The sequence below is a fragment of the Opisthorchis viverrini genome (assembly GCF_000715545.1).
Source record: "Opisthorchis viverrini unplaced genomic scaffold opera_v5_76, whole genome shotgun sequence".
NCBI classification, from domain to species: domain Eukaryota; kingdom Metazoa; phylum Platyhelminthes; class Trematoda; order Opisthorchiida; family Opisthorchiidae; genus Opisthorchis; species Opisthorchis viverrini.
Window position 1 is genome coordinate 1,681,604 of NW_008751730.1, and position 8,591 is coordinate 1,690,194.

At 47.5% G+C, this 8,591-nt stretch overlaps 1 protein-coding gene across 1 annotated transcript in view; it reads right to left on the reverse strand.

Annotated features, from left to right (window-relative positions):
- T265_04487 (hypothetical protein) overlaps nucleotides 1-3,109 on the reverse strand; it is a gene marked incomplete at both ends in the record, with an annotated part of 48,061 nt that extends 44,952 nt beyond the window's left edge. Inside the window, one exon of the mRNA XM_009169236.1 lies at nucleotides 3,088-3,109. The remainder of the gene's footprint in view (nucleotides 1-3,087) is intronic.
- Nucleotides 3,110-8,591: the final 5,482 nt, after the last annotated feature.

Below are 8,591 nucleotides of genomic sequence, written 5' to 3' on the forward strand. Positions count from 1 at the left end.
TCGTGCGTGTGGTGACGAGAAGTTAGCAAGTCAATCACCAACCTCGCCGAACGGATCAACAGTCACCTGATTAACAACCAATGAAACCAAGTTTCTCAACAGTCACCTGATTAACAACCAATGAACGTGACCAAGTTTCCCGGAACGGCATGGATCAATAGGATATCACACCAACACGGAGAGCATAACTACTAGGGTCATTAAGAAAAACTGACAGAGCAGTTCGATCGAGATTTCCCAACATAGAACACGGATATGGATAGCGATCGAATCCGTATTACTCTAGCATAGTAATTCCAGCACCCGCTTGAACTTGTACAACGTTCCGTCCATATGATCCGTGTTCGATGTCACGCGACTTTGCCCCTGACACAAGCACACAACGAGCGATGACAAAGCTCCATCAGACCACATACACAGCCAAGTCTATGGAAAAGGCACGCTCAAGTTTTAGCTGTCTGTGAGCGAAACGGTCACTACATACCTCAGATAAAACGTCTAAACGTTTTATCAACGGGCAAACTAAATTCTCTTCCATGCCACACGTGTTCAGGTGGGGGGGGGGCTTCCATGAAACAAGTGTTTGAAGACGAACGGTTCCGGATAAGCGTGTTTTTCTTTAGTTCCCCAGGGTACCCATAATGCAGACCGCCTTCACTCAATAGAGAAACAAAGTGCCATATACCTTATGCGTAGCAGATAAACAAATTTCGAGGTACATCCTGCCTAGACCAAACCATCTGCCTGTGGGCAATTAGACAAATCTCTACCGCCTACTGACGCCACAAAATCACACTCAACAATGCCAACCGATTGCCTTTTTCTATTCTAGTTGCAAAGTATCAAGAAGGTCAGATTCCTGAAAGTAACCTCAGAACGCCCGGAACCTACTGCTCACCAGAATCTCAACAGGAAAGCCGGCAAGCATCCAGGCCACTCAATTATTCAATCAATTCAGCAAAAGCTGATGAGTGTTCATGCACGCCACAGAAGCACGACTGAATGTGACCAGTCATAGAGGCACGATCGATGTTGACGGGTGCTCACTACCCCCTATCAGACAGCCTGGATGAATGTCAGAAAGTCCCCTTTGAATATCGTGGGGCCGTTGTAACTTTTGCTCTCGCACTCGCTTGTTCGGAATATAGCGGTTGTGTTCCCTTCTATGAGTCTTTTTTTCTCCGGCATTGGGCACTGGAGCGGGTCAGCAGCAGACAGCACAGATTGGCGAATCAGCAAATATAACACACAGCATGACAATCGATGTATACGGTAAAAGGAACTAAACGAATCGGTATGGCTGATGAGCCTGTCATATCCATGGATGTATCCAGGGTACATGGCACGCTGTAGAACTGAATTCGTTCACGCCAGACTAAACATCCGAATTAGGCCAGGAAAATGCCGGCCAAAATGGGACCTATGAAGGCCAGTGCAGCATTTGCTAGCCTCCAATAGTTGTGGCTCAATTGTCAAGGATAAAGTGTACAGTACCGCGGTCCGATCTTCCATAATTTACGTATCAAAGACGTGGGACGGGATGACCCAAGTGGTTAGAGCGCGAATTTATTGCCCGGAATGTCCATGGTTCAAACCCGACCTCTGCCTCTCGACTTCCCCTGTCTAGGCTTGGGCAACCTGGCATTATCCAAGCCTTCGTGCTTCCTTCTGGTGGCATGGCAAAGAAAGGGTGCCACAGCTGAACGATCAGAGGCGTGGCTTGTACGTGCTGAAGATATTCGGAGACTATATTTGACCATCCACCCCTCCGAAGCATTGCGAGGGTTTCATGGGAACGTGAAATCTTTAATGTTCAAGTGGCCAGATGCTTCTCCGGAAAGCTCATTCTACCTCGATAGATCAGCTTGGTACACCACAGGTTACGCTAGCTAGGTCACATGTTTTCTATCCCGGAGGACCATTTGTCTCGTGGAGCAATCTATACCCAGCCTTGTGTTGGAAGGAGACGACCGAAAGCAGTCAGTCGACTTCTTGGAAACGAAGTATGAAAGGCTCCATCAGTCCACTCAGCCGCGTTGGTAATTGCCGCCTCTCTAGACGGGTACTGCGGGACGAGACAAACCAACGGTTAGTGACTCTGACAGGAAAAACAGATCCATCTGTCGCCAATCCACAGATTGGGACATTGCCTCCAACGCATGTCTCTGATTCCCTTCTTCTCCCCCATACTCGGTGAACAAAGCTATGACAGCTGGAGTCAAACTGCTACACTTCAATCCACGGTTTTTAACTTGAAAACCGAATCTTTTTCGCCATAACGTCGATTGTAAGTGTACACCGAAGCTGTGCAAGCAAAAACGACTAATTCGACCGCTCCAACTCCCATTGCCTTATGAGGAGGAATTTGGAGAAATTACCCGGCCACGTTTTATGCTTGACTACCTGTGTTGTTGCGTCTTTATCACTGGTGCTGTGAGTTTTGTTCACTCAGGATGAGTGCTACCATACCAACTGCAGATGAGTTTGGGAAGCTGGCCTAAATAATTGTACGAGGGTTTTGTGAATGCACTGTTATGATGCGGCTTTTCGAAAAGAAGTTATTTTGAGTTCACCGTTTTGGTACCCAATGGGTATCTCTACCGTGAAAACAAACGGTACTAGGTGGGCTACCAATGAACTGCAGAACGTCAATTTTTTATTCTTTACATTTGACGCGACATTCTGAGAATTACGCCACCAGATCAACACATCAGCAGTAGGCGCACATGTATTCAGTATAAAACTAACAGTGACTGATTTTCTTTCGTTTGCTGGAAGTAGCCACGATTCTAAACAGGAATTTTTGGGTTCTGAGTAACCTGATCTAAAACATTTCACCAACATAACAACGGGCATCATTTTGGTGGTTCGCATGCCCAATTTTCCGAGAAAGCGTGAATAAGAAGTTTCTAACATTGGTGCACTGACTGAAACCAACACTCATAACTGCTGCAACAGGGACTTTTGAGCTTAAAATCATTCCGTTAAGAAGGGTCTGCAAACAGTGAGGTTGAGAACGACAATAAAGTCGGCGAATGGGAGCTCAGTGACCAGATAGCAAGTAAGAACAAACATTGCAGAACTTACCACGGAATCGTCGGTCGACGTCAGTTGAATGTGACAGTTCTGAAATTGAAAACAGCTGGTTTTGTGGTGTCAAAACTCACTTTTGACTTTAAACCATAATCCAAAGCACGACTCAGGCTTTCGGTCGATTTCAGATGGATCAAATGAAGATCAGTAGACAATGGAATCACCATCGCTGCGAAACGGAGCAAGGCCAAAGAGAGCCTTATTAGTCGGGTATCTTGAAATGAAAAAAACATGGAAATTAACATGTGATGCAAGCGTTTTAAGACGGCTTCAGTTGAGTTTGGTGGTGTGTCTTTCAGCCCGTACATGTCAAGCGCAAGCTTATTTGTCATTCCGGGATGGATCAGTGATAAGAGCGCGAATCTACTGCCGGAAGACCGTGGTTCGAACCCAACCTTCTGCCTCTCAAATTCCTGTCTAGGCCTGGGCGACCTGGCAGTATCCCAGCCCCTATGCTTCCTTCTGGTAGCATGACAGTTACGCACCCAAAGGGTACTACAGCTGAACGATTTTTCCGAATTACGGCCAGTCCCTCTGATATGACAGAATCCGCTGCTACTGTAGAGTTATGAGAGTAGGAATACGATACTCAGGTATTCGCCTTTAACTGCGTGCCCGCAGTGAACTTGGTTCGCGAGCGTGTAACAAATTTCGTTTATACCACTAAATGATTTGTGACATCGCTCTGTGAATCGGCTCCGTGGGTACTGAAAAAGCCGCCCACGTCTGCACTATTAACCAGACTCTGGTACCCCTGTTTAAATCGCAAGACGCCCTCTAAGGCAGATGGCCGAAATGGCCCAAGTGGTTAGAGCGCGAATTTACTGACCGGAAGGTCCGTGGTTCGAATCCGACCTCCGCCACTCGACTTCACCTGTCTAGGCTTGGGCAACCTGGCAGTATCCCAGCCTTCGTGCTTCCTTCGGGTGACATGGCGGCTAGGCACCGGAAGGGTGCAACAGCTGAACGATTTCTTACGCAATGCACGTGTCAAACTACTGGAAGATATTTGCCAGGTCACCTAAAGCTGGACAAGCGTTCGACTCTTTTCGAAATCGGTGAGAAAATGGTGTGAATGGTTCTGACCGCCTGAAAGGGAACGATTTCGATAAGCGCAGTTTAGAAAAATATTCTGCGCATTCGCCTGACAACTACTATAAAGCGCACTATTGCAGAAAATCTTCTGGAAACTTCATTAGAAATCCAAATGTGAATAGCTGTGTACGAAAACTCTGGAAGTATAGTCCATAGTTTTGTGACGCAAGGTGGTTGAGATCATAGAGTATTAATCATTTCCTAATAACGTATGGTGCTATCTAGTCAGATGTAGATCTGTTACCAGTGCAGCGTAAAACGTACATTGGAAAAATGAATTCGGAAGGCATCCAAAACCAGTATTAGTGTATGTCCAGACTAACTTCCAGCAGTACCCATCATTCTGCAAACAGAGAATCCGGGAAATTTGACCACTCAACATAAAGATGCCACCATGACGTGGTCCCCCGGCTCGAGTGCTGCAACGATACAGCGGGTAGGGTGGCTGGGACTTAGTTCCACAAAATTCAACCATTCAACGAATGTCAAAGGGGAACAGGAGACCCATACTACTAGTAATCATGCTACGTCGCCGTCTGGGGGTGAAGTCGTACTGTCCTGTCTGATGCGAATGCGAAGATAGTAAAATGCTTCATCCAGGTGACCAGGCGAGACAGCTCTGTGGTTGAAGCGCGAATTTACTAACCAGAAGTGCCGTGGTTCGAGCCCAACCTCTGCCTTTTAACTTCACCTGCCTAGGCTTGGGCAACCTGGGAGTATTCGAGTCCTCATGCTTCCTTCCTGTGGCATGGCAAAAAAGAAAAAAGCGTTCAGCTGTAGCACCCTTCCGGTGCCTAGCTGCCATGCCACCCGAAGGAAGCACGAGGACTGGGATACTGCCAGGTTGCCCAAGCCTAGACAGGGGAAGTCGAGTGGCGGAGGTCGGATTCGAACCACGGACCTTCCGGTCAGTAAATTCGCGCTCTAACCACTTAGGCCATCTCGCCCAGCTAGGCAGCTAGGCACCGAAAGTGTGTTACAGCTGAACGATGTCGAATTGATAAACAGGAAATGCTCCCTCAAAGTCGGTGAATGCTCTGTCTCCGAAGTACACATAACCAAGCGTGGTTATGTATCTCGAAACGCTAAAGATGAACTCATCTCTTTCACATTTAGCCATCTGTCCGGTGATCTAAAAGCGATGACTAGTGGAATATGTAACCCAGGAGTGCACCCATCCTTAGAGCTGAATGCGTTTCACTGGACTGGATTACAGTGAACAGCTGTCTTTGCACCGTTTGGTTATCCAGCAAAAACAAACTCAACGCCCCTCGACATAAAAACTGCCTGGTTATGGTGTCCGCCACGAAGAGACTGGACAGTGTTGTGACGGTTGACGCACCTCAGCGATCCATTAGAATATAATGTATGGTGTACCCGCGACACTCAGTTTCCCATACCAGGTTGGTCAACGGTTGGACGTCTGACAAACAGTGCCCTGGTCTTCCAAGTTGGATGTTGGAAAATGTGGCAGCTTGTTCCGCAGAGGTGGTAATGCATTTCCGCCAAACACCGCTGCCTTGAGGCTAGGCTTTCGAGCCAAAGGCTTTGGATGAGGGCCTTAATCGTCCTCCTGTCTAGGTGTGGGCGCCCTGGCAATATCCCAGCCCAAGTACAACCACGAACTGCACATATACAAATAGACTCATGGGAAATCGGCCGTCACGTGGTGCCTTCAGACGGGTCACCTCACTTGCTTAACACAGACTACTACTGACGCCTTCCTTCTTCCTGCTTCACTTACTTTTTCTTCCCACCCCCCCTTACTAACTCCTTGTGGGCCCAGCACTTATGACTGATAACTCCGTTCGTCACACATCGGTTTTGCGCGCAACATCTGCCCGCCACATGGTGCCGATATTATCAGGCGTCTCCAAATCAATCTTCAAGCCTCGACACCTAGTCTATCTGGCTGCCATTAATGTCCACCATCTGAAGCAAGCAGGACAACAAGCTGTTCTTGCATTCGCATTGGACTCACTTGGCATTGATGTGTGCTGTCTTAAAGACGAGAATTCAAAGATGTAAGCACAGTGAATGAGCTAACCGCCCCGCGCACCTCTGGTGATCCAGAGGCTTCTGAGGCGGGATGTGCAGGGTTCGGTATCGTCCCAAGTCAATGGAGGAAGGTATCCTGACTTGACTGGATACCTGTTGATAGTCACCTCTGTGCGGTTCGTCTGGCAACACTTGTGAGGGGGCCTCACAAGCGGGAAGTTCATCGATGATTGTTTATCTAGTCTGTTTAAGCCTTAACTGACTGTAGCCCCGAAGCCGTCAAAGACAGGTTTTACGACGCGATGAATGCCCAGCTGCGGTGAGCTAAAAGCTCAGATATCGGGAAAGTTGTCTGAGACAAGAATGCATATGTGAGCAGGCTTGCCGCGTCTGAGACTCAATTAGGTGGTTGACAGAAAGTGGGCTCGATACGCACGCTACGTGCTGACCGCAGCTTGTTTTTATGCACTGCTAATTTCCGAAACAGCTGATGGCGTCTGACGATATGGTGTCCTCAAACAGCGTGCCAGCACGAACACAGTTTGATCATATTACCATTAATAGCGGACTACCGCTCGTTTAGAACCACGCGCACGTTCGGAGTGCACTTTCCTTTAGTTTTCTAGGCGACGTAATGTGCGAACATATCATTTAGTGCCTGAGATACCAGCATATCCATAGGTTAGGCGAATTTACCAAAATAATTCGGAGTCGCTTCCAACCGATCCCCTTGATTAGGCAAAATTCCACATCGACGCCGCTTCACCACTCGCAGTTAAACCCTGCTACGGCCGGGAAGCCTATCCCGCACAAGATTGGCCAAATGTTCGGGCCATTTTCCTGCTTCAAGGCGAGCTATGATTGGCGGGAAATATGGACCAGCAGACACGAATTCACAGATTTAGGGATAGACACAGAATCGGAGCTTTCCTTCAAGCATCCCGGGTTATGCTTATTATTGTCCTTCAGCGCCTACCGTTCGCCTGAAAGGCACAGTGAAAACAGAATGTAGTGCTGCAGTCCAAGAACACAGCGCTGGACAGAAATCTTGCCAGCAAAAGAATTCATCCAAAAAAGGTGTCTAAAAATGCCTTTGACTGGGTACTAGACTCTGTGTGAACAACGGTCGGAGGAATGCCATTCTACGCACCAAATAACCCGAATGAAAAACCGTTGCTCATTGAATCTGTGCGCTTTTGCTGTGAAAATCTTACCTTGCAACTGTTATCTGGGTCAACGTTCGAAAGTGTGCTGGCCAAACTTTGTTCAGATAGGGCGTAAGTAAGTATTCAAGCTCCTCGTGGGCGATGATAATCCAAGTGAAATAGGTCAAGCAGCACGAGATTTTTGTTCCATGTTCCTCGGATTTAAGGCCGGCAACAATTTTCGTAGAAGCCAGTTGGAAACACCCACTGACGTTTACATTCTTCCGTCCTGAATAGACAACTCTGCTGGAATATTCAAGTATTAGTCTGACGTGGGATGTTCCGACATCCACTGAATGCTGGATGCCACTACTTTGACCTGGTTTACGAATTTCCAGGATATTTTGCATGCATCTAATTCAAATACGGGAGGCTCTACTTGGATTTTCGAATTTCAGTGGGCTTTTGGTACAAAGTATGCTCCAGAAGACCAGTACATTCGAAATCGGTACGTTCGAAATCGGTTTCGTTCTTCCCCCGTGCAAATTGGTGAAAGCATTTTTTCGTTGTCCAATCTATTCACAGAGTACACACGAGTAATTGTTGAATTTTATTACTCTAACAAAACATTTGAGAGATAAAACTTGATATTTTGCGCACACTTCTTATTTTTACATCTAATCCTAAACATGACATCGATTTACACCGATTGCCCGCTGCAACCATTGGTGGACCACAGCAGTTGTGGACGAAATGGCTGCCCGTCGAACGTCAAACGCGGCATGCGATGCCAAACATGCAAGGTCTGGTGGCACTTTAAATGCACGGGTTTACAGGACGACCAGATAAGCCGACTAGCTAACTCTCTTGACACGTTTGCCTACGCCTGCTGCCTCTACGTTAATGGTGCAATGCATACCGCAGCCAAGAGGAGAGCCCCCCAAAACGGTACCCAATCCCTTGTGCAGATTCAGAAAGACCACTGTCAGTGTTCCGCTTTAATCGGGATACTCGACGCGAAATTAGAGCATCTTTCAAAGGCACTGGACGACTCAGGCGCTAAGAATGCAGCGACTTGGACGAAAGTTGACAAGGAACTTTCTTCGCTGAACCAATACCTCGCGATATCCATTCCGGGACCTATGGCTGCGAAGAAAGTCATACAACTTTCGGACGCGTCTATAAAAACCGCCACAGCGTCTCTAGTGGATAGGCGCCTAAGGGAAAAAGACTGATAATCTGGGGGTCATTCTCCGGAAA